The sequence below is a fragment of the Callospermophilus lateralis genome, chromosome 5, assembly GCF_048772815.1.
Source record: "Callospermophilus lateralis isolate mCalLat2 chromosome 5, mCalLat2.hap1, whole genome shotgun sequence".
NCBI lineage: Eukaryota > Metazoa > Chordata > Mammalia > Rodentia > Sciuridae > Callospermophilus > Callospermophilus lateralis.
The window spans coordinates 63550129-63577678 of NC_135309.1; the positions used below are offsets into that span (position 1 = coordinate 63550129).

Sequence of the window (27550 nt, forward strand, 5' to 3'; positions counted from 1 at the left end):
ATGTCACAACCTCCCTCTTTGACAGCAGCCAACATGGACTGAGCTCCTGCTCACTCCCTAGGGCTGGGCTCACTTCCCCACCCTAAACCTCACACTCTGAGAGGGTGTCCCTGGGCATCACTCCACAAACAAGGAAACAGAGGCTGGAGAGGGGAAGCTACTGACTCAAAACATGGCTAGGCAGAGATGGAGCTAGAGTGGCCCCTCCCAGCCCACCCTGGAGCCCCTACAGGATCCTGCTGCCCACACTCCACAGCCTCCTGCAGGGGCCAGTCCAAGGGCTGCTGAGCCAGCTTCTCTAGTAATAGTGAGCTTCAACCCTGGGGAAAGTTGCACAGGTAGTGGGGGGCCATGGTCTCCAGAAAGGTTTGCACCTTCTCCTGCTCAGGGGCCCCACATGAGAAAAGGGAGCTGCCTGCGTGCCCCAGTCAGCAGCCTCCTCCCTCAAGAGGAGAAAAGAAGGAGTGAGGGTCATAGCAGGCAATCCCAGCTACAGGACAACACGAGGGACAATAATGACCATCACATCTCCCGGACTTTGTACAAGTCAGGACTCATACCAAGCACTTCCAATCATTGCCTCAGTTATTTGTCAGTTATTCCCAATGAAGTAAAGATAACTTTGCACCTTGGGCTTCTCCCCTGTCCACCTCCCTGGCAGAGGAGCCAGGAACTGTTGTCCCCCTACCCTCTCACATGCTCAGCTCCAGGCTGCCAGACATCCAGAGTCTGAGCAGCAGATTTACTAAGGGGCCAGTTCATGGATGTGGGAGCCACACTCTTTGTACAATTCACATCAAAGTCCCCACTTCTCCCAGGCTCTGAATATTCAAGAGCTAGAGATGAGATGCTAGTGCCCCCCACCCACAGTGAGTCAGGCTTCCCCAGCCCTGGAGGCTAGGAGCTAAGGACAGAGTGCTGGCAGAAAAGAGGAGAAAACTCAGCACCTCCAACACTCTCTGTGAGTCCTGGGAAGTCCCTTCCCTTCTCTGAGCCTTTGCTTCCTCAACTACACAAAAAGATGTGTGGATCAGATCCGAAGTTTTCACCTTTAGGGGATTACAGAACCTTTTGAGAAGCTAATGGCGGCTGCTAGCAGATTCTCTCCTCAGACACACATATTCAGATGCAACTAAGTCAATAGCCAATTTATGACCATGGAAACTCTGCAGGGGTACCTTGTCCTGTCTAGTCCAAGAGAACCAAGAATTTCTTCAGGGGTGCCTTGTCTTTGACAATCCCAGCTCTCATGATCTAAACAAGACTGAAGTCACAAATATCACATCCTAGCACCTTGGGGCTCACCTTTCCAGCTTCCCCAGGACCCTGAAATAAATCTTTAACTCTTGAACCTGTTGTCCTCAGATGGAACTGTGGACTTGCCTAGCTGTCCTGAAAAGCTGTAAGAGAAACTGAGCCCTGTTTTCTCATCCCCAGCCTTCTCCTCTTCTTCCCTCAGCCACCTGTCCACCACTGTAGATACCAAGTCCTTGTCGCCATCAGCACACTGCAGCCACCACCTGCCATTTTTTAATCATTACACTTGTGTAATCTGCTCTTGGGACAGCCCTGGGAGCTGACACACTTGAGGAACCTGCTTCTGATTCTGACTGTAGACAGAGCTGTGCTCCAGGCTCAGGCACCAGCCCTTCTGCATGGGTACACACACTCGGCACATGCACACACATGTTCAGACAGACGAGAAGAACTAGACAGGGCAGGGGACTAGGAACAGTGGTTGGAGAGTCCAGGGAGACCAGCATAGACAAGGGGAGCCAGAGAGAAGGACAAGACCCACCAGAGCTCCAGAGTTCCAGACCAGGCCCCTCTGCTCTTGGCTATGTCCTCTCCATGGCTCCACACTCCTCACTAACACGGCTGCACCTAATCCCAGGGCAGGACAAATGGCATTACTGTCAGTCCAGTCCCCTCCCCAGGAGGGAGGGAAGGAGGTGTCCCTAGGGCACCTGAGCCACCAACCACATTCCTGGAAACCCTCCCCCCCAATGTCACCTCCCTTGCCAGGGCTGCCAGCCCCTACCTCCTGCCCTCTCCCAGTCTGCCCCAGCATCAGAGATCCCCAAAGCAGGCAAAGGGCCCATCTAGAGATGCCCTCCAACCCTCATGTCACCAACCCTCATGCCAGTGAACCCTCTGGTTTCTGTAAAGAAGAGGCAGTGAAGAGTAGAAGAAGCCCTCTTTGGCAATGAGAATAACTGGGTTTCAGCTCTGCCTAACTTCCCACATGACCTCAGACAAGCCCCTTCACCTCCACTCCTGTTTTCCCACCAGTCCTAACAAGAAGAAGAAGACTGATATCTCCTCTTGGAACCAGCTGATGATTACAGTGTTCATGACATTGGTTTTGGGATCCTGCCTCCACTCGGCTCAATTGTCAGGCCCTTCCTGTTGCCCTGCCCTGCAGAGGAGCAAGAAGGACAACTGGCAGAGGTGTGGACAGTGCTAGTCTTTGCCAGAGTCAAAATGTTAGAGTTGAAAAAAGGACTTTTGGGGGCTGGGGCTGTAGTTCAGTGGCAGAGCACCTGCCTCACTCATCTGAGGCATTGGGTTCAATCCTCAGCACCACATAAAAATAAATAAATATATATATTTAAAAAAGAAAAAAAGATTTTTCTTTTTTTTCCTTTCCTATATATTTTTTCTTCCATATTTTTTATTGGTACATTATAGTGGTTAGTGATAATGGGATTTGTTGTTACATATTCATACATGCACACAATGTAACTATACTTTGGACAATATCACTCCCCAACACTCCCTCTCTCTCCCTCCCTGCCTCTGAAAAGGGACTTTTGAAGCCAAGGTCCAGAAAGGAGAAGCAACTCAGCTGTGGTCACACAATAAGCTAGAAAAAGTCAGGGCAGCCTGGGTTCAATTCTTGGCAGCAAGCATTTCTAAGTGTCCACTTGAAAAGGTGTTTAACTTCTCAGAGGACACCAAAGGACAGCACAAGGCACTTTGCTGATGGCGGAATCTCAGGCCCCAAGAGCAGCAGTAGAACAAAAAAGACGGTGTGTCCATACATGTATAGGCCAACCTTCCAGCCTCTCATGTCATACCATGAAGGTGGCTGAGGTCCTACCAGCCACAGGTAAATCCTAGGAACCCCTTGCAGGGATTGACAGTCATGGCCACATCTTAAGAAGTCACCTGAGGCCCGGCAGGCAGTCCCAGCAATGGAGACAGGGAGCCTGACCCAGAAGGGCACCCCAAGACCAGCTGGCTCTGCAAGATGCCAAAGCCTTGGGAAAACTGAAAAGCCTCCAGGCGGGTGCCCAGAGCAGAGGTAAGCCAGGTGGGCTGAACGACAGAGGAAGGGAAAAGCTCTGAGATGCCTGGAGCCACAGAAGCCCCCTAATCTCCTAGAGGCCTGGTGGGCCCAACACAGGGCCTGCTGAGTCCAGGGAGGCTTCACCGAGGGCACACATGAAAGCAGCCTGTTCCTACAGACTTGCTGGGGCTTGTCGCCACAACAAGCGCCTGCTGACAACACTCCTGGGTGGGAGGGGGCTCAGCACACTCACAGAAGGCACAACTGGCAGGGGGGGAGGGGCAGGGGGTGGGACTGGTGGGCGGGAGGTCCTGGCTGCCGCTAGAACTCAGCCAGCCAGAGGCGGGAAACAGCAGCGCCAAAAGCAAAGCGCCAGGTGACCTACTTCACACAGGTCCCCTTTAAAAAAGTGATCAGGGGCTTCTGTGAGGTGCTTCTAGAAGGTACCTCTAGATGTCCCTAAGAATGAGTCCTAAATTAAGCACTAACCACGGCAGAGCTCAAGTAATGCTAGCGAGGGCCCCTACTCCCCATAGCCTGCCAGAGGAGTCCCTCCTCCTGAGACTGCACCTGGGTGCACCTCCTGCCTTACCCTGGGTCCCAGTCTGGCACTGGCTCCTTTCTGGGCCTTGCTTTGTTTACCTGTAAAATGGAATAGCAGCAGATGACCACACAGACCCTCCTAACACTAAGCTGGGAAATTCTGTAGGAAGCATAAGTGACCTCCACAGGAAGTCCTCAGAAATAGATGCAAGGGCCACAGCTCCCCACCATCCATAACCCCACAGCTCACCATGCCACAGTCACATTGTACAAGTACCCTATACCACAAGGTGCTGGGTTCTTTGCTGATTGTTTGGCCTTCCCCACCAGAGCCTCGTTTTACAAATATGAAAATGATGGTTTGTGGAGGTGAAGCAACTTACTCAAAAGCTCCCCAATGGGAAATGCTCACCTGAGATCCGAAGTTGCATCTGTCTGGCTCTTAATCCCACATTCCCAGGCATCAGCCACAGAGAACCCCAAACCCACCAGAGCCTGGAAAGTGCCATCAGGTCTTTGCACTGTCCACATTTTCTAGAATATAATGCTGGGGCTAATGTGCCAGGCAGCCAGGAGCAGGGAGATGGGATGGGGAAGTCCATGTGGGTGCTGGACATTCTGCAGATTGACCAGTTGTCCAACACTGTGGTTATCATGTTCTCATCACCATCATCAGCACACCACAGCTACCATCTGCCATATTTAAGTCATTACACACTTGCAAAGCTCTTTCATAATAAGCATTGCTCTGGCATCCAATGACAGCTTTATACAAGCAGAGCGGGAATTTCTTACCACTTTCTCAGGAGAGGAAAGTGGTGCTCCCAGAGAATGAGTGACTTCTCACAAGAAATACAGGAAGGCAGTTTCTGAAAGTAAACTTGGAGCCCACCTCCTTTGCCTCCCTGTGCAGGGCTGGGTCTACTCCAACCAGCCCAACAGCCTCAGCCTCGATGGGCCTTCGTAACAGTGACTACTTCGAAGAGCATATTCCATGCCAGCACATCACACGTTACCTCAGCTACCTATCCTGACATCCTGTAAATCAGTGTTGCTCTGCTTTCATTGAGCAGATGGGAAGTGCTGAGGCTCAGAATGGTAGGCCATCATGCCTAGGTGGGCCAAGCTATGAAGGGGAGAGCTGGCATTCAAACACAAGTCGTCTGGTTCCAAAGCCTGAGGCCTAAACCTCTATGCTGCATGGCTCTGCCTGGGAGGCTCCATCCCAAGCAGTCCCTTGAAGGGAATGGAGGCCAGACACATCAAACACTTGAGTGCCTGGTAGGGTATGGTAAGATTATGATAACAGGAGGACAAACAAAGCTCTTGGGGAGTCCACAAGAGGGAGGCTGGTATAAACATCTGGCTGGGCAGCAGGCCAGGAATCTGAGTAAGGGACATGGGAACAGAAGGAGGTAAGATATGAGGGGGAGACCTTGCTCTAATGCCTTGCTCTCTCTGAACCTTGATTTACCCAGGTGTTAAGGAAAGTCCTTGGAATATCTCCAGAGGCCCTGCTATCCAAAGACCCTTGGACCTTGGGAAAACAAGCAAGTCCCAGTGACACCCTGGCTACGAGACTCAGGGACTCTGAAATGTCCTTGGCTGTCCTGGCCAGCTCAGCTGCTGGAAAACAGGCTTGCAGATGCAAAGGGCTTGGCTGGCATGCCTGGGCACCAGTGAAGTGTGGGTCCTTAGGGGGTACATTCCACCCATTGTCAACTTCTCCATGGCTCCACTGGAAGAGGTACCACCCAGCCTGGACTCAGCCCAGGAGCCGAGGTCACATCCAAGTGCCCAGTGGAATGCCTCTCCAGGCCCTGCCCTGCCCTGTCAACCCTGTTCAGACCCATATGACACTTTTTTGTGTGTGTGTGTGTGGTGTGTGTGTAGGGGGTGCCGCTTGTATTGTAAAGACTGGCCTTGAGCTTTGGGGCTTAAGCAATCCTCCTGCCCCAACCTCTAGAACAGCTATGACTATGGCCACCATGCCTCACTCCAGAACCTTATATGTCACTAAGTCCACTCAATATCACCCACCCTTCAAAGACCCTCACTAACATTTCCCTAAGGCTCACCACTGGGATAGAGAGATAAGAAGTCCTATTGGAAGCCACAGAGAAAATGGCTACCCTCCTCCCCAAAGGACTGTGCAAATCAGAGGCTGTCATGTCAAGTCAATGTAGACCTTTAGCTAAGGAATGGGCAGAGAGTCCAACAAGGCCAGCCTCAATTCTTACTCTGGAAGGTGGAAGGGGCAGGGACTTGCTAAAAGGACTCAAGTACTCTGTACTCGCAGCTCTCATAGCTGCCCTGTCAAATCATATGCATAAAATGTTTCTGCTCAATAACCTCCCATGAGTACCACCACCAACTAGGCAAAGCTCCTTAAGCAGATGAACCACACAAGTCATTGCTAACAGCCTCTATTAACTGGGTGTAGTGTGTGCCTGAGACTCTGCTTGGTGTTTTCTGTTCATTTCTCACTTAACCATTGCAGTACTCTGTGAAACAGGTGCTATGATTAGCCCATTTTCGTAGATGACAAACTGGGGATCAGAAAGGTTATGTTATTTGCCCAGAGTCACAGCCACATGGCACTCATGCCTGACTGATTCCAAGTCCAGATTCCTAACAACTGTATTATATCATCTCTTGAAACGTTCCCTGCCACCCTTAGAATTTTGGGGCCAGCTCAACACTTCTATGCACAAGAGAGTAAACCAAGGGCCAACCAACAGAGCTCTCTCCAGCCTCCCCTTCTACCTCCAGCTGTCTCACCCCAGAAGAACTCCCACTCAGCAGGTATGCCAAGTGGGAAGGCTGGGACCTCCACCATGACAACAAGTCCCTTCTGTCCAGAAGGATGGGAAAAGTAGGAGAAAGTCTGCAGAGAGGGAGAAGAATGTGAAGGAGTCAGGAAACATGCATTCTCATAGAAGAGTCTCAAAGCTGAGGCATCCCTCACCCCGACAGAAACAGGAGCATGCATTTATTTACACCCACAGGACCCCCAACAGCATGTGCCCATATTTAGCACAGCTGACTGCTACCTCTCTCCCAAAACCTGCTTGTCCTGCAACCTTTCCCTTCTCAATTACAACACCATCTTTTTAGTTCTTCCAGTCAGAATCCTGGTAGTCAACACTCTCTCCTTTCATACCCCACAGCTAATCCCTCAGCAAATCCTGTCAGCTCATCCTGCAAAATGAATCCAGAAACCCCTGACACCCACCCCTCCACTCCCCCACCATAGCCCAGCCACCTTCCTCTTTCATCTGCATGATCCCAGCCACCTCCTGACCAGGTGTCCTTCATCCCCCACCAATCTCTCCCCACCCTCCAGTGTCTTCTCCACACAACAGTCCACATGATCCCTCTAAATATAGGGCAAAGCCAGGCTCAGTAGTGCACACCTGTAATCCCAGTGACTAGGGAGGCTGAGGTAGGAAGGTCCCAAACTTGAGGCCAATCTTGGCAATTTAGTGAGACCATGTCTCAAAATTAAAAAATGAAATAGGCTGGGGATATAGCTCAGTGGTAAAGCATCCCTGGGTTCAATCCCCAATATCACAATAAATAAATAAGAATAGGGCAAAGCAATCAGTCCTACCCCAAGCCCTCCAGCATGTTCCCCTTCCTCAAATTTAAAAGAGCAAAGTCCTCCTGTGGGCCAAGAAGCAGAACCCTATCTGCCTGTCCCAGGCCACTCATTCTCTGCTCAGCAGGCCTCCTGCCTGTTCTTTACCCATGCTCTGCACCCCTGCCACACAGCCTAGATGACTGCTCCCCTCCCAGAATGATCCTCCCCAGATTTCCTGTGGCTCCCTACTTCACTCTGGGAGTCTGCAGAACCTTGCTGGAGACACTGACCAACAAGGTAGAGATATGTCCCAAAGTCATACTTTCCACCCCCAAGCCAGCTTAATTTTTCTTTCAGACATTTCTTGTTGCCTGGACATTGTGGGTATTTGGTGGCTTGTTCACTCTATCCACCAGCAACTCCACCTCCAAAACAGGGACTTGGTCTGTTTTGTTCACCACAGCATCACAGTTCCTGGAAAAGGGCCTGAAACAAAGTAGATGTATAATAAAAATGTGTCCAATGAGGAGCTATTACCTCCCCCACTTGGACACACCTTTTATTCTCGGCAGCCCCCAGGAGACCAGGAGGCTAATACCACACCTGTGCCGGGTAAAACCCTGAGGAAGAGGTTTCACACAACCAGATCCTGAGCAAATCCCCAGTACAGCGTTGGGACAACTGATCACATGAATCAATGGACAGGCCTTTACATCTGTCCCTGACTGGTGCCTCTAAGTATCTTTTCAGCCACTGAGGAAGAACTTCTGGGTCCTGACATGGGCGGGCTGGGGCTGCAGTTGGCCTCCTCAGCCCATCAGTGCTGCCCCATGCTCCCAGCAAATAAGGCGGAGGAAGGAGGCCCAGCACCACGCCTGCCCTGTTCCTCTTGTCAGCAGGAAGACTGTCAGAAGGAAACTTTGTTCTCAGAAGAAAGAGCAAGAAGCCAGTGCCAGGCGGAAATGGGCAGAGACAGCTGGCCCATCAGAGAGTTCAGGGAAAAACAAAGAAGTGGGATGGAGGATGTGTGAGGGGTCACTCACACACCCAACCGGTTCCATGCCTCCAGGGTGCAGCGACCATGGTTCATTTTCCAGAACCTCACTTCTAGGTCCTCATAGACAATCAGATGATTGTCCTAGCTGGGTGAGCTGCACTAACCTGCAGAAGCAGAGGGGATAGAATCAGGAGATCTGGGGCTCCAGTCCAGCTGTCCACTCATGTGTGACATTAGGAGAGCCTCCTACCTCTATGTGCCTCAGCTTACCCAGCTATAAATGGCCTGTTCATTTGATGTTTCAACCTGTATGTCACAGAACCACACAGTGAGGGACCCTCAACCTGTGGCCAGGTCACTAGGCCACCCAGGCTCTGCCCTCCGTGCAAGGGCCTACACCAGAGGCTCAGCACCTGCCTGCTCCAACCCAGTCCTCCAGCCTGCTTCCACCTGTGATCACAGCACTCTCCTGAACTATTGCCTGATGTGAATGAAACCCTGTGGGCCTGGCCAGGGTGAGGCCAAGCCTCTTTATCCTACTTGCCACACACCTGCCTGATGATCTCTGTGTTACTCTCTCTAGGGTAGTTCACAAGGCACAAAGACTGGGAGGAACCCAGCATGTTCATGCAGAGAATGAATGTGCAGCCCACAGACAAAAAGAGGCATATGGAAGTCACAAGGCCCAACTGTCACCCACAGTCCTCCCTAGCAGCCCTGGGCTCCATGTACTAAGACACAGTCCCCAAGGTGTGCTCTAAAGACCCCCATGTCTGGATCTTCTGAGGAGGGGAGACTGTATCCCAGGCAGAATGAATCAGAGCAGAGGACTGGGGTGAGGGGAGGGCAGAGATCTGCATGCCTTTTTAGCAAACTTCCCAGGTTTTTCTTATACCCAAACCACTGCAACCTCTCAGCTAAGACCTCTTCCAGGAGAAGACATCTTAACTGGCCTTGAGAATTTCTTGAATGGAAATACAGAGGGACAAGGGAGCAATAAACAATGCAACACACTCTAGAAGGAGCATGAAGCAGATAAAGGGGAAGCCCAGCAAATACCTGAACCCTCCACCCAGGAAGCCCCCAGGACTGCTGGGCCATTCCTTCCCCAAATTCCCCAAGTTCCTGTGGGGGTGTGAGTAAGGAAGGGGAAGGATAGCAGGCAGAGGGCTCCTCTCCTGTTGTGCTCTGGGGCTGTCATCTGCAGCTTAAGATGCTGCCTGGGACAGTGGCTACTCAGTGGCTACGGAGCCAGAGCTTATCTGGGGGGAGGATTCCAGGGCTACAGGGCAAGATGATCCAGAGCCTCTACCAAATGGAACCCAGACCACTGGTAGCGACCTACCACTGCCATGCCTTTCTTCCCATAAGAAACACTTGTTATGCTCCTGCTGCATACAAAGTCCTGAGCCTACGCACAATGCTTTGAGGGACACACAGATCAGGCAGCCCTAGATAAGGCCCTCACTACAATACACAGGGAAAGTCCTCATGCCTTAAGGACAGGCCAAGCAACTCATGCCTGCAGGGATCACAAAGATCATGGAAGTACATGAAGCAGCCAGCCAGGAATGGGGCGCCTGCCACTGGAGAATGTAGGCTCAAGGTTTTTCAATCTTCCAATTTTTGAAGTAAAGCCAGAAGTCTGGATTTTTATGTAAAATCTCTTTGTCAGCAATTCGCTCAATATTTGGCATGAACCAAACAAAACTTGCCCATGGGGCAGATGTGGCCTGCCAGTTTGTGACCTCTGTTTTCTTAAAAGGGACAGAGAACACACTGTGGAGCTTAACAGAGGCCCCTGTTCTGTGGCTGAGGTAGCTGGGAAGGCTTCCTGGGGGAGGAGATCGGTACTGGGCTGCAGGAATGGGGAGGCTCTGGGGGAGGTAATCCTACTGAAGAAGGGCTTACATTGCCACTGGAACCACCAGGCCTCAAGCAGAAGCCACCTGGCAGGCCAACAGGGACCTAAGCCACTCAGGCAGCCTGTCTCGCCACCCTCCCAAAAGAAGAATGCCTGTCACTGCCCCCAAAGCAGGCACAGAGACTTCAGCTCGGTTCTGTCCCCAGGTGGTAGGAGGAGGGGCCTTGGGCCCAGCAAACCTTCAGGACTCAATCTATCAGTGGCAGACTAGCAGGGGTCCGATTTCAAACCTGAAGCCTGAGGAAGGCCAGCAAACAACAGCTCTGTGGGGGAAGGGAGAGAAAGAGACAATGGAGGGACAAAACGAAGCTGAGAATGTGTCCTGCCTGGCCAGGCCCCCGCTGTTACATAATCCTGCCTTAGGACAAAGCCAGGACTCAGGACACCCTGCCCGGTCCTCCCAGAATGTGGAGAGAGATGCCTCCCTCCCAGTCCACCACTGCGCTCCAGCCTTGCCCTGCTGCTCCCATAAAGCCCAACAGGGAGTGCAGAGCTGGGAGAGGAGACCAAGACTCCAAGATAAGAAATGTACAGCATGACATCACAACTTAGCAGCGAGACCAACACCAAGAGCAAACTCTTACCCTTTCACCAAGTGATTACTTTGTACCAAGCACTGGAGTAAGTCCTTTATTGCACTATCTTAAGTCCAATGATAACATCATGAGATAAATATCCTTAACTACTGCCATTTTCCACATAAGAAAACTGAAACAGACTAGATAACTTACCCAAGGTCACACAGCTAGCTTTAAGTGGAGGAGCTGTCTCAGAACCTGACAGCTGACTCTAAGGTCACACTGACTCCCAGGACTACACTGCCCCTGGGCTGCTTTCTGCCTGCACCCCACCAAAGCCGCAAGTCTCTCAAGTCTGCAATGCATGTGGCCCCTGCCCTTCTGTTGGCACTTCACAGAGACACCCAGCCTTCTGCAAACCTGATGAAACTGATGAGACTTTTTCTTAAGAATATACAGGATCACATCACAACTGATAAAATGTACCTGATTTCAGGGGCTCACAGTCCCTGCACTGGTGGGAGGGCGAGTCAAGATCATGCAGTACTTGAGACAGGAGGTGGCAGAGGGAAAGGAGGCACCCAGGCCCTGCCAGGCTCTTCTACCTCCAAACTCAGAGCCCTTCATCCACAGGCGTGGGCAGGAATCGGGGTTCAGGGCCTACTCATCCCTTCAGGCTGGGAGGACAGAATGAATCACAACACACAATGGCCTGCTCCTCTGCACCCACTGTGTGTGACTCACAGCTGCTGGGCAGACAGAGCACAGCTGGGCCTGGCATCTGGATGGGGGTGGTATCACCAGGCACACCGTCCAGCCTTTCCTCCACCCATGGGCCACCTTGCTGTAGACTGGCAGCTCCCCAGCAGTAAGGCACATTTCAATCCCTGCCCAGTCCCCATGCCAGCTGGAGCCCCAGGGTGGTAAGGCAAAACAGAAAACCCTTGTAGGGTGCAGGAAGACCCAGTTCTAGCCCAAGTCCTCTGCCGCCTCTCTATGCCACAGTGCAGGCCCCTCCCACCTCAGCCTTGTTTCACCAACTAAAAAATGGGAAGACTTCCCAATGGTCCTGCCTAGAGTCCACAGCCTGAGGCTATCAACAGCAGCACCTGACAACATCACAAAGCGCTGAGATCCTGCTTTCAGCAAGTTCCATAAACATCCTTCAGAGAAACAAATGTTAAACCTAAAGACTACTTTTTTTTAAGGATATCAAGAAGTCCTTTTTATAGTCCAGCTTCCCCCATCCCACCTCCATTGTTCCAAATATCCTCTAAGGACCTAGAAAATACATTTGATTTCCGACTAGGGTTTGGGCTTGGTGTTCTTCCTCTTGGAAGCCGCCCTACCCCTCGCTGGCAGCCTTCTCACAGGACACCCCAGCAGTGTCCTGAGCCACCCTGAGGGCTACAGCTACCCAGTCTGCCAAATACAGAGTGGGGTATGGAGAGTTGTGGGAAGAAAACCCTTCCCTGCTTGGGACAAAGATAATTCTGTGATCTGACCCCAACAGTGACTCTGCCCAGTGTGGGCAAGTCCATGCTCCTCTCTGGGCTTTAATCCCCTAAACAAGATGGAAGGAACCCTATAACTGTGAGGGAAGCCCTTGGACTCCTGGGAAGTACCTTTGGGACACTAAGGAGGAAAGAACAGCAGAAGAAATAATAGACAGATCCTAACCCTCCCACACCCTTCTGCTAGAACCAAAGGAGACCCACTTTAATCTCTCTGATTTCATCTCATCCTAACTACGGACCTTGAACTCACTACTCAGTCTCTGAGCCTCAGATCCTCTGAGTTTTATGGCCCATCTACAAAACAGGGAGGATAACAATGTCTATAGGAGAGGCTGCAGCTACCCCAAACAAGTCCCACCAGCCCTTCCCCATGCCTCACTCACTCTTTTGCTAGAATACATACTTGGAGACATCTTTAGAAAATCAATCTAAATTATGCAACACAAATACTCTAGGACAATTCCCTACTGTCCTTCTTCCAATGAGATCATGCTTCTAAGTGCCTCTATAGAACTATAGAATTCCTATATCTAGCCCCTTAGAGCTAAATGGCCTTGGTATTTTCATCTATAAAATGGAGACAATAACAGTTCCTACCTAACTTATAGTATTATTCTGGGAATTACTCCAGAGTAGGTAACATGGAGGTGCTTAGCAAACATTGATAAGCTGTCAAAAATGTGAGCAACAATTATGATCATTGCTTCAGTTACTGAGATGCTTAAAAGCACTGGCCTGGTGATGGTTCAGGTCCCTTAGCCCTCACAGCCTACATGTGGCCACTGCAACCCATTCATGTGCATGTCCACATGTGCACACACCTAAGCACACACCGTCCTCTAAGGCAGGACCCACACTCTCTGCCTGGCCCCAGCCCTGGAACATAGCCAGATAGCTTGTTCCTGGCACCCACCCATGTCACCCACAGAACTCCCTACTCTTCCATCCCCAATCCTGTCTTCCTCAAGTTGCCCCAGCACTGTATCCTGTAATCATGTTGGGGTAGAGCTGTACCTCACTTCTATGTCACAAGATTGTCTCCTGGGGAATAGGGAGATATTCTAAGATGGTGGCTCCTTGAAGAAGATAGAGAGAAACTGGGCTTTACTCTGCATCCCCTACGTTTTTGAGGGGAGAGGGTAATTAGAGATTGAACCCCAGGATATCAAGGGGCTTAAAAAGCCAGGGATGAGGCTGGGAATATGGCTCAGTGGTTAAGCTTTTTAAAAATATATTTTACTTAGATATAGGTTCTCACCAAATTGCTTAAGGCCTTGCTAAGTTTCTGAGGCTGGCTTTGAACTTGAGATCCTCCTGCCTCAGCCTTCTGAGCCCCTAGGATTACAGGTGTGCACCACCACTCCCAGTTCATTGCTCACATTTGCTAGGTATCTGAATATGCTAGAAGCTGAAAAGCCTCAGAAAAAGGGCATTGATTTTCTTAATTTTTATTTTATGACAACCCAGTGGTTCTCAAACTTTAGCATGAATCAGAATCACTTGAAGATGGTTGGGCCCCACCTGCCACAGTATCTGACTTGGTAGGTCTGGGGTATGGCCAGATAATTTATTTGCACTTTTAACTAGTTTCCAGATGATGCTGATGCTGCTGATTCACAGTCCAACTTTGAGAACTGCTGACTTAACCTACAGGTGAAGCAGGGTGAGTAGACAACACTTCCACTCCTATACAAGCAGGTGTAAGGAGGAAGGGTATGCAGGCATGGAGAAAGGCCCTGCTATGACAACATTCGCTTCTCCTCAAGTGGCCTCTGCCTGGGCAGGTAGCTCTATGTGCAAGGCTGGGGGTGCAAATCATAGGTGGATGCCACTCAGCAATGACTACAGCAAATCTCCACCCACCACCACCTGGGACCTGCCCAGACAAGTCAATCCTTGGCCAGCCTGGGATGCTGAGAATTCAAACCCTCCCTCAGGGAACCAGACCACAGGTCTGAACGAGACCAAAATCCCCACCATATCTGAATCACATGAGCTCCAGGATTCTGTTCCCACCTCCAAAAACAGGGAGCTCAATCCCTCTAGACATAGCCCCACCATTTTGGCCCACTCTGAGATTTTGTTGTTTCTTTATTCGACCAAGTTGAAGTCAGTCTGCCCTGACACATCCACCCATTGAATCTGCCTCCCAGTGCCTCCTAGAACCAGGGACAGGTCATAGCAGCCCCTCATAAATCAGGAACCCTGGATTTAATCCCCTAGGTCTAAACTTCCCCAGGTTGAGCCACCCACTTCACTAAGCCTTAGCTGACCCATCTGTTAAAAGGGAATAGTAGCAGTACATATCTCCTACTGCTGCTGTGAGGGTTACACGAGCTCCTTAACCAACACTAACAGCATTAGAAGGAAACACGTAGACCTATAACTCTCTATATGCAATCTTGATTATAATTCTGATAAGACAGTTGGAAATGAATTCAGAAGTATGTTAAAATTGCAATGAAAGATCATACCTGGGGGAAAAAAAAAAGACAACGACTAACAATACCAGGCTGGGGAAATAGCTCAGTGGTAGAGAGCTTGCTTAGAATGTGTGAGGCCCTGGGTTTATCCCTAGCACCACAAAAACAAAAACAAAATAACTACAGCAACAAACGCCAGCCACAACAATAATCATAACTAACCTGAACTGAGGTTGTAGCTAAGCTCTGCCCTGCCTTATCTTTCTAAATGCTGCAAAATGGGACAATCATTATCCCTTTGGTGCAGATGAAGAACTAAACTGTTTGCCCAAAGTCCTATAAGCAGAAAGTGTCCGAGGAGGGATATGACCCCAGCCTGTCTGGCTCTGAATCTCGTTTCCATCCTTGGCTCTGTCTAGATCTCCTACTCACTATCCCAAGATCAATTCCAGGTCACCTTTCCCTGACACCATCTACTCGTCCCTTCCAGGCACGGGAGGCTGGGCAGAAGGATTCACAAAGCTCCAGCCCAAAGTCTATGCAATATGAGGATGGGTCCCTGATGATGAGGGTAGCCACAAGGCTACCAGCCCAACTCATCTGGTGAAAGCTTAGATACCACTCACGCTGGCCACCAGGAAGGAGATTAAACCTTTAGAACTGGACCATCTTAACTGAGGCATAACAAGGGAGAAATTCTAGCCAGGCTGCCTGGATGTGACCAGTAGCTACTGCATGCCATGCAACTGCCCCCTCTCTCTCCAGGCCTCAGTTTCCTCATCAGCACAAGACTTCTCTGGCCATTGGGCAGAAAATTCATAATTTGTCATGTCCCTACCACTTTTTTTTTTTTTTTTTTTTTTTTTGGTACTAGGTCTTGAACCAGGGGCACTCCACCACTGAGCTACATCCCTTGTTCTTTTTATTATTTATTCTGAGACAGAGTCCCACTAAGTTGCTGAGACTGGCCTCAAACCTGTGATCCTCCTTCTTCAGCCTCCTGAGTTGCTAGGATTACAGGCATGTGCCACCATGCCCAGGCCTATCCCATCTTAATCATAAATGAATTCCTGGATTCTGTCCCTGCCTCCAGATTTTCCTCAGATTCTAGAGATTCTTTCCTCTCTCCGTAAAAGGACAGATCACTTCCTAGCCATAAACAACAGAAACCACTGGTATCTGGAAACAGTTCCTACATACTAGACTCTAACCATGCCTCAGGCACCAGCTGTTCAACCTCCCTGCCAAAACAGGACTATTACTATCCCCATTTTACAGCTGAGGAAACCAATGCCCAAGGAGATTTAGGTATTTTGCCCTACACCACACAGCTAACAATGACAGATCTGGGACTTGAACTCAGGACTCTGTACTCCACGCTGCAATGCTGCCAACCTCCTCTAGAAGTAAGTCACATGCAACTCCTGCCTGTGGATCACAGAGCCTAGAAGAGATGAGAGATAGCACTTGAAGGATTCCGAGTTCAAAGCCAAGAGTGGAAGAGCACATGAGAGGTCCCTTCTGCATAACAGGTACTACACATGTAAAGAAAAGCACAGACAATGCCAGCACTGGAAAATTATGAGTGACTGCATGGAAGAAGTGACACCAGAGTTGTGCAAAGCTAGGAGGATTTGGGGTGGGTGAGGGGAAGTGAGGGGGTACGGCCTCCTCATCGTGAGCAGAGATGTAAAGGCAGGAGGAGACAGGACACAGCCAGGGAGGGGAAGAAGCCGGCTCTGCTTAAGGGTTGAGGGAAAAGGACATTAGGTGCCACCATCACATATCGGACCACTTCTACAACCTGGCCCTCAAATAAACAACCATTCATTTGTCAAGCACAACTTAAGTTTAAATTCATCCAACCTATATCCAAAAAAAAAAAAAAGGCAGTTACCATAAAAAAAAAAAAAAAAACAAAACCAGGAGGCAACTTAGCACAAAGCCTCCTCCACCTGGAAAAGAGCTTCGCCGGCAGCCTGACTCTATTCCCCAGCACATGCATTCCAAGACCTGTCCACCCTTCCACTGACCTCCAAGACTCAAATTGATGAGCTGAGCTTTGTTAATGGCCCCACAGGCAGGAAAAAACACCTTTGCTGGTGAACTCTGGAGACGGAGACCCTCCTTTCACCTCTACTACAGGAAAGGAGGGAAGCAGCCCTGTCATCCCACCCCCCACTTCTCATTTTCACACCCCTGAACCCACCAGCTGTTTTCCCCAACCTGTACTGACCTTTCAGCCTAATTCATGATTCAGCCTTATCTACTCATAGTTGAGGACAGAGAAAAAGACCCCATTTCACAGGGACACAAAAGCAGAGGTTCAAGTCCTCTGTGAAACCACAGACTTCCGCAGCCCAGGCCCTGGCCGCTGCTCCAGACATCCTAGAGGGGCTGAGAGCATTCCAAGACACAGGACTCTTCCCAGGCGGAGCTCTGCAGGCCGGTGGGTATGGAACTTCCCAAGTCGCACAGGAAGGGCAGCTCCAAAAGCCATAAGAAAAGCAAGGGCTGGAAGTGGGCCGAGCACCACCCAGATGCTAGATTCTTGGGTAAAAAGGGAACTGAGAGAAGTCACCCAGGCCCGACCCTACCATACCCACTCCCTCGCCCTTACTCTCTCTCCAGTCTCTCCACACTCCTTTAGCAATGGGGCCCACACCTCCACCCCAAGCAGCTTGTTCCTGAGTGATATTCCCTGGGCCTGTCACTTTGGTACTGCCTCTGTCCTTAAAAGCCCCACAGTACAAGACTATGCCCTTTGCCCACAGTGAGCCTGTCACAGATTTGAAAGCAGTGATGCTGCTTCTTAAGGGTCCTTCCCCAACCTTAGGCCATATATGATGACTCCAATTCCCAAAGCAGCTACAAAGTCCTGTGGTCCCCCTTCCTCCCTCTCAGTCCCACTGCCTGAGTCAGACTTTGGTCAGCTCTCTGCTAGTCCATGATGAGCATCTCTGGGCTGGTATCAACCCACCAACCAACTTTGGCCAAATGACCCCTGAGAAAAACAGCACAAAGGATGGAAACAGACCAGGCATGGGTTCAAATTCCAGCTCTATAAGTGACTCCACCCCTCCGAGCCTCCATTTCCCCATATGAAATTAGGGTGGGGGTGGGGTTACCAGCAGCAGCAGCAGCTACTTTGCAGAGTATTGTGAGACTTCAATGGGGTGTCTGTAAAGAGCCTGGCATAGTGCCTGACACAAGGCACAGTAACAGGCAGCGACTCAACGAGCTGCTTACAACCCTCTGTCCTCTCTGTCAGTTACAAAATAAAACTCCGGAGCAGGACGCTGCAGGCTCCCCACAATCCAATCTTGTCCCCATTGCCCCTTCCCACAGTCTGCAGCCTCACAAACATGTCCTCTTTCAGGAAGCCTCACTGACATTAACAACCAGAGAACTTTCCGTACCACCGGCATTACAGAGCCTGTCTATCACTGATCACAATCAACTCCTGCCTGAAAGTCATCACTTGGATCCTCCAGCTTCCCCCATCAGATCAGGAGCCTCGCCAGTCAAAATCTAGCAGCACCTCACCCCATTCCATGTCCCCTGTCACCCTGGTCACAGGCATTTTCCATACATATTTAACAAACTATCTTAACGTTCCATTTCAAGTCAAGAATGTCCAAGTCCTCCAAACAGTCCAGATATTTCAAGCTATACTCAAAACCAAATTCCAATCCAGTAGAAGTCTGCCCAGTCTCCAGAGACTAGGAGGCCTGGCTTTGGTCCCAAAGCATGGACACGTGGTCCAATGCATGGGCTAGCAAGTCCCAAGCCGAGACAGAGAGAGCTTTGGGCTGCTAAGACCACAGCCCATTTCTAAGTTTCTCGGATGCAGTTTCTCAGTTGGCTCCTAAGCCAACCCTGCCTATGATTTCTCATTCCTGACCACATCTTCAATCTATGATTGCAAAACCGTTGCCCTTGTGTCAAGAGGTTTACTACCCATCTTTTCTTGCTTGCTGACTCCCTCCCTTCTTCTGTTGATTTTCCCAGAGGCCTCTCCTCCTGCTCTGCCCACATTAACAAGAAGAGTCTGACACATGACAAGGGACAGCCCTAGCACTCAGGACCCCTTTCACTCTATCACTCAATTTGTTGCCTGAGCCCTCTCAATATCCAGCTAAATAGTGGAATTTCCACTTCTATTCCTACAAGCAGGAAGTGAACTGTCCATCCAGGAGGGCTCCCTATTCCCAGGGCCCCAAAAAAAGCCTACAAAACGTGCAAATTTCACTCTCTCTTCAGCCCTTGGAGCTGGTAGAGTATAATGCACAAACTTTCCTCCCCCAAGAATTTCTTTCATCATCTACCCTAACCTCTCCCTCAGTCCCAGGTTCTAATGGCAATTTACTCACCATTTTTAAAATAATTAATGCCCCCTATCAGAGACTGATTGGTAGTCATGAGATGTCACCCCACCAAAAGATAGGGCCAGTCCTGAGTAGGAAAGCCAGTGGAGTCTGAGTCACCCCACACATTCACTCTATGGAAGATTTCCTGAGGACATACAGGGGGCCCAACACTATGCTGGCTAGGAAAGGAACCTGTAAATACATATATTTTCCACTAGGATTCTGCAATCCTGACACTAGCTCATAGTCCCCCCACCCCCCATTACTAGCCTCAAGGACCATCAGGGCTGGAGCACAGAGACTTGTTCCTTAGCAATGAAGACCCTACTATCACAAGGGCCATGTCACACAAGAATACACTTGGGATATAAATCCCTTGGCCTCAAGTCTCTCATCTGCCTTAAGGGCTCCATTTCTGGGCTCTATCTCTGCCCCCTGCTGATCTCAAAGTGACAGGGTCTGAACCAAGATGAAAGACTTTGCCGCCCCCTGGGTGCTGAGGAAAGGTCTGTTGACAAAGCCCCAGCTGTCCCCAGTCAGAGCCAAGGAGACCAGCTCCTCCCTGCACCACCCACATGGGTAGATCACTCCTGCTACCAACCCAGCCAGCAACAGAACTTGGACCATTAGGGAGCTCCAGGCCAAGACTCCAACTGACCTCCCTCCTGTTCCAGCTGGCCACACTAACATGAGCCAGGGCACAAGATCTCACCCCAGCAAGTGTCAGACAGAAGGGAGCATCACTCAGGGGGTAAGGGTGATGGGGGAGGAGGGGCAGGAGTTCATATAATTTAAACTGAAAATGAAACTGACAGCACAGTCACAGCAAGACCTTGTAGAGACCTATAGTGAAACATAGGGCTGGGAGAAGGGGTCAAATCCCCAGCTGCACTTCCTACCTGTGTGACCTTTACCATTCTGTGCCTCTGTAAAATGTAGCTAATAGTAATGTGGGAGAAATAAGTTGGATGATGTATGTAAAACAATTAATCAGCCCAGAGCCTGGCACAGAGTAAACATGCAGTAAATACTTGTTGAATATAAGCATGCCAACATTTACTGAGGGACCAGACTCATTTCACATCCTCACTTTCAAAGATAACTTTATTTTTCCCATTTTATAGGTGAGGAAACTGCGGGTAGGTCAAAGTAAGGAATCTGCACAGGCCACACAGCTGAAGGCACAAACGCCCAGGTCTGTCAGACCCACAGACCAAGGGGCAAAACTGCCCCAGGACATTCCGAAAGCTCTCCTGGAGGCATGGGGAGGACAGACAATGGGGCATGACGGGGTGGTGCTATGTATCCTGGCACGGTTTCTGGCACTAAAGAGCCAGGTGGCGATTCCTCCGATTCCTGGCAGATCCCAGAGCCCAAGCGTCCTACGGACGTCCCTTCCCCGCTTCTGTCCAAGGCATTAAAGACAGCGTTCAAAGGCGGGGGACTCCCCGCTCCCAGAACCTCAGGGAGGAGGGAAGTTAAAGACCAGGCCGCTCAGAGCCCAGAGAAAACCGGTCTGGCCGCCTAACCCTTCCCTGAAGCCGGGACCCGGCCTCTAACCCCCTCCCTTGCTAGACAAAAGTTTCCCCTGTTCGGGAGCAGGGGAGGGGGAGGGGGCATTCCTCGTGAGTGACATTATCCGTGACCTACAGCTGCCGCGCTGCCCTCGCCCGCACCCCGGCCTGCCCCCGGCCCCCGAGCGGCCCCCCACCCCTTTGTCCTCCCACCCCCGCGCGCGGGGCCCCGCAGGCTCCACCCGCCCGCACGGCGCCCGCGCGTACCAAACTTGCGCCGGCTGCAGCTTGGGCCCCGCGCGGCCTGCAAACCCGGTTCGGGCCCCGCCGGCTCGGCGACAGGGGACTGGCCAGACCCGGCCCTCCCGGCCTCTTACCTGCCACGGCTGGGGCGCCGCCGGGGAAAGGGACGCTCCTGGCCAGGCGCCGGGCGCCGGGTCCCCCGGGCAGTGCGTGAGCCGCTGGGCTCCGGCCCGGGCCGGGTTAACCCCTTCGCGGCCGCCTCTCGCCGCTCCCACCCCCGCTCCACGCCGCAGCCGCCGCCGCCGCCGCCGCCCGCCCCGCCTCCCGCTTGCCCTCCTCCCCACCCCTCCCTCCCGGTGCCCAGCCCCCAGTCCCGGCCCGGCACTGCGCTGGGGCAGCTCGCAGCCGCCTTGGATCCCGCGGTGGGGAGGGGACTCTCCCTGAAGCCTGGAAGTTGGGGCGCGCTGCCTCGCCCGCTCAGGCCCGAGGAGCACAAGGGGACTCCCCCGCGCGCCCAGGGCTCCCCGGCCCGTCTCCCATTAAAGCGCTCCAGCCCCGCGCCTACCTTCCCGAATCGCTGCCGCTGCGAGCGGGGTTCGATCCGGCGGTGGCGCGTGGGTGCGGGTCGGAGATCCGCTGCAGAGGCCAGGGCAGCCGGCGGGCGTGCGGCGAGCGCCCCGGGGCGGGGGCCGGGGCGGGACCGGGCACTGCTATCGGGGCTGGATTTCTCGGCTTCCACCCGGATTCTCCCTCGGCTCTCCCGGCCGATTCGGTGCTGCTCGGCGACCACGTGACGCGAGCTGCCTTTGACCCCTGTCTTGGAACGGGTAGGGGGCGGGGGCCAGAGGAGGGGTGTCAGACGCGGGACCCACGAGAGCTGGGCGGCTGCCGAAGGTCCCGGAGGCGATGACCTCGGAGAAACAAAGCCCAAGGGAAACCAACAAGTTATTTGGGGTCAGAGAGGGAACAGCGCTGGGGGTCGGGAAAGGCGGCAGAGAGAACCAGGGAGACAAAGACCCGCGCCCGCCGCGCCTTGGAGGGCCTTAGGAACGCCCGGGCTGGCCCACGGGTCCTCCTAGCTCTGCCACTGCTGGGCTTGTGACAACCCTCTAGGGCCTCCTCCAACAGCTCCCGACAACCAGGTCTCTCCGGAGTGACCCCTCCTGGGCAGGACCTTCCCTCCCTGCACACTCACACTCTTGCCCTGACTGGCAAACCCCTTTTATTTCCTTTACCATGATTACTGGCTTCACTTACTGGTTTCATTGTTTACGAGACTGTCATCTCCCTCAACAAGTTGTTCTCAGCTGAATCTCATCTGGCATATAACTGGCAGATGAAGAACTTGATGACCTTGTACAAATTTCTCCTCTCAATGAGTCTATTTCCCACCCCCAGTGCTATTCCATCATCCCAAGGACCCTGAAAGTAAGGCAAGATGACAATGGTTGTCCCCATTAAATATATGAAAACACTGAGGCCCAGAGATAAGATTTTGGAGGAGTCTATGTAGCTAAGAATCCAAGTTGGTAATGACATCTAACTGCTCCCCAGCCCAGAGCTTTCAGCCATTAATAAGCCATCTTGTAAACTGAGGGGTGGATGGGGACAGGAATGTTGACTGTGAATCCCTTAAGGACCTTGCTAAAAATGCCCTTTGCCAGACTTTCCTCCCCTGGAGATTCTGATTCTGTGGGTCTTGGGTAAGCCTGGGGCAAATTTGGAAAATAGTGGATTGGAGGATCATAAGGTCCTTCTGAGGCTCAAAATTATCAACTGTGGGAACAAAGCTCAAAAAATATAAGCACAATCAGAGCAAAACAGATGAGCATAGAGAAGGCAAGGTAGCCATGTGAAGATCAGATAGACCCGTCCTGTTTTCCCTTAAGTGTAGCCTCCTTGTTCTGGGAGGAGGGGGCTTTCTGTCAGCCTCTTCATATCTCCCATGGGGAAAAGTGTTGAGGCCTGAACACTGAGAGATGCAGGGGAATGAATGAGACCAGGCTTCTGATTCTCACAGGTACCTATGTAATATCTCTGGGTGGGATATTCTCACATAGGCCTTGGCCTAAGGATGATGGCTACAATCCAAAATGCACCTCTCCAGGCACCACCAGATTAGCCAGGGGAAGCAGCATAGACCAGCAAATTCTTGGTGATCTGGGTTCCTGAGGCAGGCAACCTGGAATACTTAAAAGATGGCCTAAGTCTTGGACAGGTTGAACAAGTTCCTAGAACCTTATTCACGTTAACCTCTGCTTTTAAAAGACCTTTCTATCTGCATGTGGCCCTGTGAGCATCTCCTCTGTTCTAGGAATTTCTGGCAAGGAAATGCAGAAATTTGAGAGAGACAAGGGTCTACTCTCTCAAGAAGTGTCCAGGCTTAGGATGGGGTTATGGCTCAGTGGTAGAGTGCTCGCCTAGTGCAGGTGAGTCACTGGATTCAATCCTCAGCACCACATAAAAATAAGTAAATAAAAATAAAGGCATTGTGTCCACCTACAACTTAAAAAAAAACATTTAAAAAAAAAAAGTGTCCAGGCTTTCCGGGTACAGTGACACACACCTAAAATGGAGGATTTCAAATTTGAGGCCAACTTTAACAACTTAGCAAGCCTCTATCTCAAAAAATAAATTAAAGAGGGCTGGGGATATAGCTCAGTGGTAAAGCACCCTGGGTTAAATTCTCAGTGCCAAAAAAGCACCAGGCCAGGGTTGGGGGGTGGGGGGGATATCCAAACTTGTTCAGAGATGACCTGCATGTCCCTCCTTTGTGTCCAGAATCTGGCCAAATTGAGCCTGATGGGGAGGTACAGGACAAGTGCTATGATTCACAGGAAGAGGGGAGAAAATGAGAAGTTTTAAGGGGAGGCAGTATCTGAACAGGACCAGGAAGAATGGGTAGGATTGGGTTGGGGAGATGGACAGTCCTAGTAAAGAGAACAACCGGTCCAAAGGCCATGTGGAAGGGCTCAGGAAAAGCTGAGTGTTGCTTAGGAAGTAAATGGAGGAAGCAGGAAGGAAAGAATGAGCAAGAAAACTGAACAGGGGTCAGGAGCAGATGATGAGTGACCTTATGTGACTCCGTGGACTGAAACTTATCCTGAGGCCTGGCAGAGTGAGAGGGCTACAAGCAGAGTAACCTGCAGAGGCATGGAAGGGGAGGAAGGGTCAGAGGTGAAGCAGTCAGTTAGGTCAAGGAGCCATGCTCCAGGCACACTGAACAAGAGCCAGTCTTTGACCAGCACCTCTGAAGGAGCTCGTCCTCAGCATGTGGGAGCAGCCTGTGAGTTGAGGTCTAGTCTTCTAGAGTACTCTTGCTCTTCTGGAGTCTTCAAATGCACTTATTGTTAACGAGCAGTACCAGAAGCCTTCAGCTTGCTATCACCTGAAGAGTCTGACAACGAGGCCCCAGGCCCCAACCAGGGAGTGGGCCACATAAATATAGATGAAACGAAGGACCTGCACTTCTAACCTCACTCCAAGTCTTGAGGAACACTGCCCTTGAGCTTCCCTGCTCCTTCCTTCCTTTGGGACCTTCTTCATGCCTAGGGGACCTCTATAAGGTCCCCTCCTCACACCCACATAACCCCACTGCTCACTTGACTGCCCCAAAGTCAGGCTCAACCCAACAAGTCAAAGGCTGAACTCAATCAGGTACAATGGCACACTCTTGTAATCCCATAGGCTTGGGGGCTAAGACAGGAGGATTGCAAGTTCAAAACCAGCCTGGGGATGGGTGGGGGGTGGGGGTGGGGGGTGGGGGGTGTTGTGGCTCAGAAGTAGAGCGCTCACCTACCATGCGTGAGGCACTGGGTTCCATCCTCAGCACCACATAAAAATAAAATAAAGATATTGTGCCCACCTATAACTAAAAACAAAAACAAAAAAAAAAAACAAAACATCCTCACCAAAAAGTGAGGCCCTAAGCAACTCAGTGAGACCTTGTCTCTAAATAAAATAGAAAATAGGGCTGGGGATGTGGTTCAGTGGTCAAGTGTCCCTAAATTCAATCCCCAGTACCAAAAAAAAAAAAACCCACAAAAAAAACAAAGGCTGAACTTACTGTCTTCTGTCCATTTCTGTTTCTCCCCACCTGTGTACCCAATCCCCATGTTAAGAGACCTGACACCCTCTTTGCCCCAACACCCCACCTAAGAGCCCATTCTATTGGTTCTGACTTCAGTGTGTTTTTTTTTTTTTTCTCTCACTCAATCCCATTTTTCCTTCTCCACCACCCTCCAGGACTAAGCCCTCATCAGCTCTGCAGCCTCTTCACTGCTACCCTCTCCCTACACCGCCCCTCCCTCCTCCCCCCCTCCTCCCCCCTCTCTCTCAGCATTTATTGCAACCTCAACATGCCCATTTTTTACTGAAAATCACCAATGGCTTCTCATTGCACCCAAGATAAGTGCTCTGCCTTGGTGTCCAGTTTCATCAATTCTTTGTCCTAAGTGAACATTTATAAATCCCCACCTTCCCCATTATCCTCTTCAAGGATGTGGACTTGAGCCAGACTTCCTGGGTTTGAATCCTGGCTCTGCCACATTAAACTGTGACCTTGTTCAGTTCCTCAGCCTTTCTGTGCTGTTTCCTCATCTCTCCAGTATGGTAATAATAGTTTGTACTTCCCTGGGCTGTTGTGAGAATTAAACAGGTTAAATAAGTAAAGCCCTTAGTGTAGTATCTGTAACAATATAAGCACTATGTAAAAGTTAGTTAAGTGAGACAGTGTGATCCTGTAGGTCTCAGGTCAACCTTGACTTCCTCCCAGGCTCTCCCTAAGCCCCTAGCACAGACAAAGCCTACTGGAATACACTTCACCTCTCCCTCAGCGCTGCCTTTGTACTTCCTTGTCAGCTGCCCATCTCTTCTTCCAGAATGCAAACTCTATGTGGAAGGACTGAGTTTGTCACAGACACCACTGAACACATGGCAAGCAGGCAACCAGAATACATTTGTGGTATAAACAATATAAAAGTGATTAGGTTCATCACAAAATAGAGGACACTGCCTACCTACAAAATGCCCATCAGCCGGGCGCAGTGGCGCACACCTGTAATCGTAGCAACTTGGGAGGCTGAGATACAAGGAACTCGAGTTCAAAATCAGCCTCAGCAATGACAAGGTGGTAAGCAACACAGTGAGACCCTGTCTCTAAATAAAATACAAAAATAGGGCTGGGGATGTGGCTCAGTGGCCAAGTGCCCCTGAGTTCAATCCCTGGTACCAAATAAATAAATAAATAAATAAATAAAATTTTATATATATATATATATATGTCTCCATCAGCCATCAGGGCTGGGATGTGGCTCAGTGGCAGAGCACTTGCCTAGCATGTGTAAGGACCTGGGTTCTATTCCCAGCATGGTTTAAAAAAAAAAAAAATGCTCATCAATGGTACTTCATTCACTCATTGACATTAGTACTTCTAGAGTCTTCACACCATTCTGGAGATTGGGGGGGTGTGGGACACAGGGTTGAACAAGACAGCTGCGGTCCTGTGGGGAATGTACTGCAGAGACAGACATGTGGATACATAGGAAGATACAATACAATATAACAATATTATTTTAATGGTTTATAACATTTCCCTGCCTGGGAGGCTAGGGTAGTCTTTGGAACAATAAAAATAAAGTGGAAAAGAAAAACCAAAACATTATTATCTTCTTTGCCAGCATCACCAGTTACCAGCAAGTCTGTCTCTTTTCTTTTTTAGTACTGAGGCTTGAACCAGGGACACTTTACCACTGAGCTACATTCCTGATCCTTTTTTTAAAGAATTGGGTCTCACTGAGGGTCTTGCTAAATTGCTGAGGCTGGCCTCTAACTTACTATCCTCCTGCCTCAGCCCCCAAAGTTGCTGGAATTATAGGCATGCACCACTGCGCCCAGCCCAGCAGGGCTGTCTTTAAAGCATGGAGAATAGATCCTATCCCAAGTTCATTCAGACCATCCCTTCCTTCTCTGTTTGCAGACCTCCTATTCAGTCTTCAAAGCCTCACTTAAGCAGTACCTGCCCAGGAGACCTTGCTTGCAGAGGTCTGTATGGGTAGTCACAACTCTGGTGATTTTCTGGGAATACAGTGGAACTTGTTAAGGATAATCCAGATTTCATGTCATTTGCTTCTTTGGGGGAAAAAAAAAAAGTGATTCTCAATGAATATATAACTACATGTGATTTCATGTTTGGACTTCAGTGGAGGCAGAAAATAGTCTCTATCATACCATGTGATCTGATTTGTGGTTTGGAGAACATGGTCACCATAATTACAGCATTGACCACATAGTGTAACAGTTTCCTCTCTCTCTCTCTCTCACACACACACACACACACACACACACACACACACAGAGTGAGCTCTTTAGGGACAAGGACTTTTTGCTTACAGATACAGCTTGATATACATTAAACAAACATTTTTTTTTTTTTTTTTTTTGGTGCTGGGGATCAAATCCAGAGCTTTGTACATGCAAGGCAAGTACTCTACCAACTGAGTTATATCTACCAGCCTCCATTAAACAATAAAGGGAGGCAATCTGTAAAAAGGGGAAGTTATCCGTGCTTCAGATGGACAACAGATGTAAAACCTTCTGGTAAGCAAAGTGTATCTGAGATAGGGGAT

At 50.5% G+C, this 27550-nt stretch overlaps 1 protein-coding gene across 12 annotated transcripts in view; it reads right to left on the reverse strand.

The window, feature by feature from the left end:
* Positions 1 to 27550, reverse strand: part of Ndst1 (N-deacetylase and N-sulfotransferase 1) — an 84502-nt gene that overhangs the window by 39357 nt on the left and 17595 nt on the right. For 3 of the 12 annotated variants that reach the window (XM_076856712.1, XM_076856703.1, XM_076856701.1), the window contains exon 1: positions 21059 to 21204. The exons of 1 other annotated variant lie outside the window; for it this stretch is intronic. The gene's annotated coding sequence lies outside the window, so the exon portion shown is untranslated. Of the gene's footprint in view, positions 1 to 1798; positions 1885 to 3884; positions 3900 to 7708; positions 7810 to 7843; positions 7905 to 20948; positions 21023 to 21058; positions 21205 to 21489; positions 22000 to 27550 lie in introns of those variants that run through there. 8 more of the 12 variants (XM_076856713.1, XM_076856702.1, XM_076856704.1 and 5 more) reach the window with 7 other exon arrangements.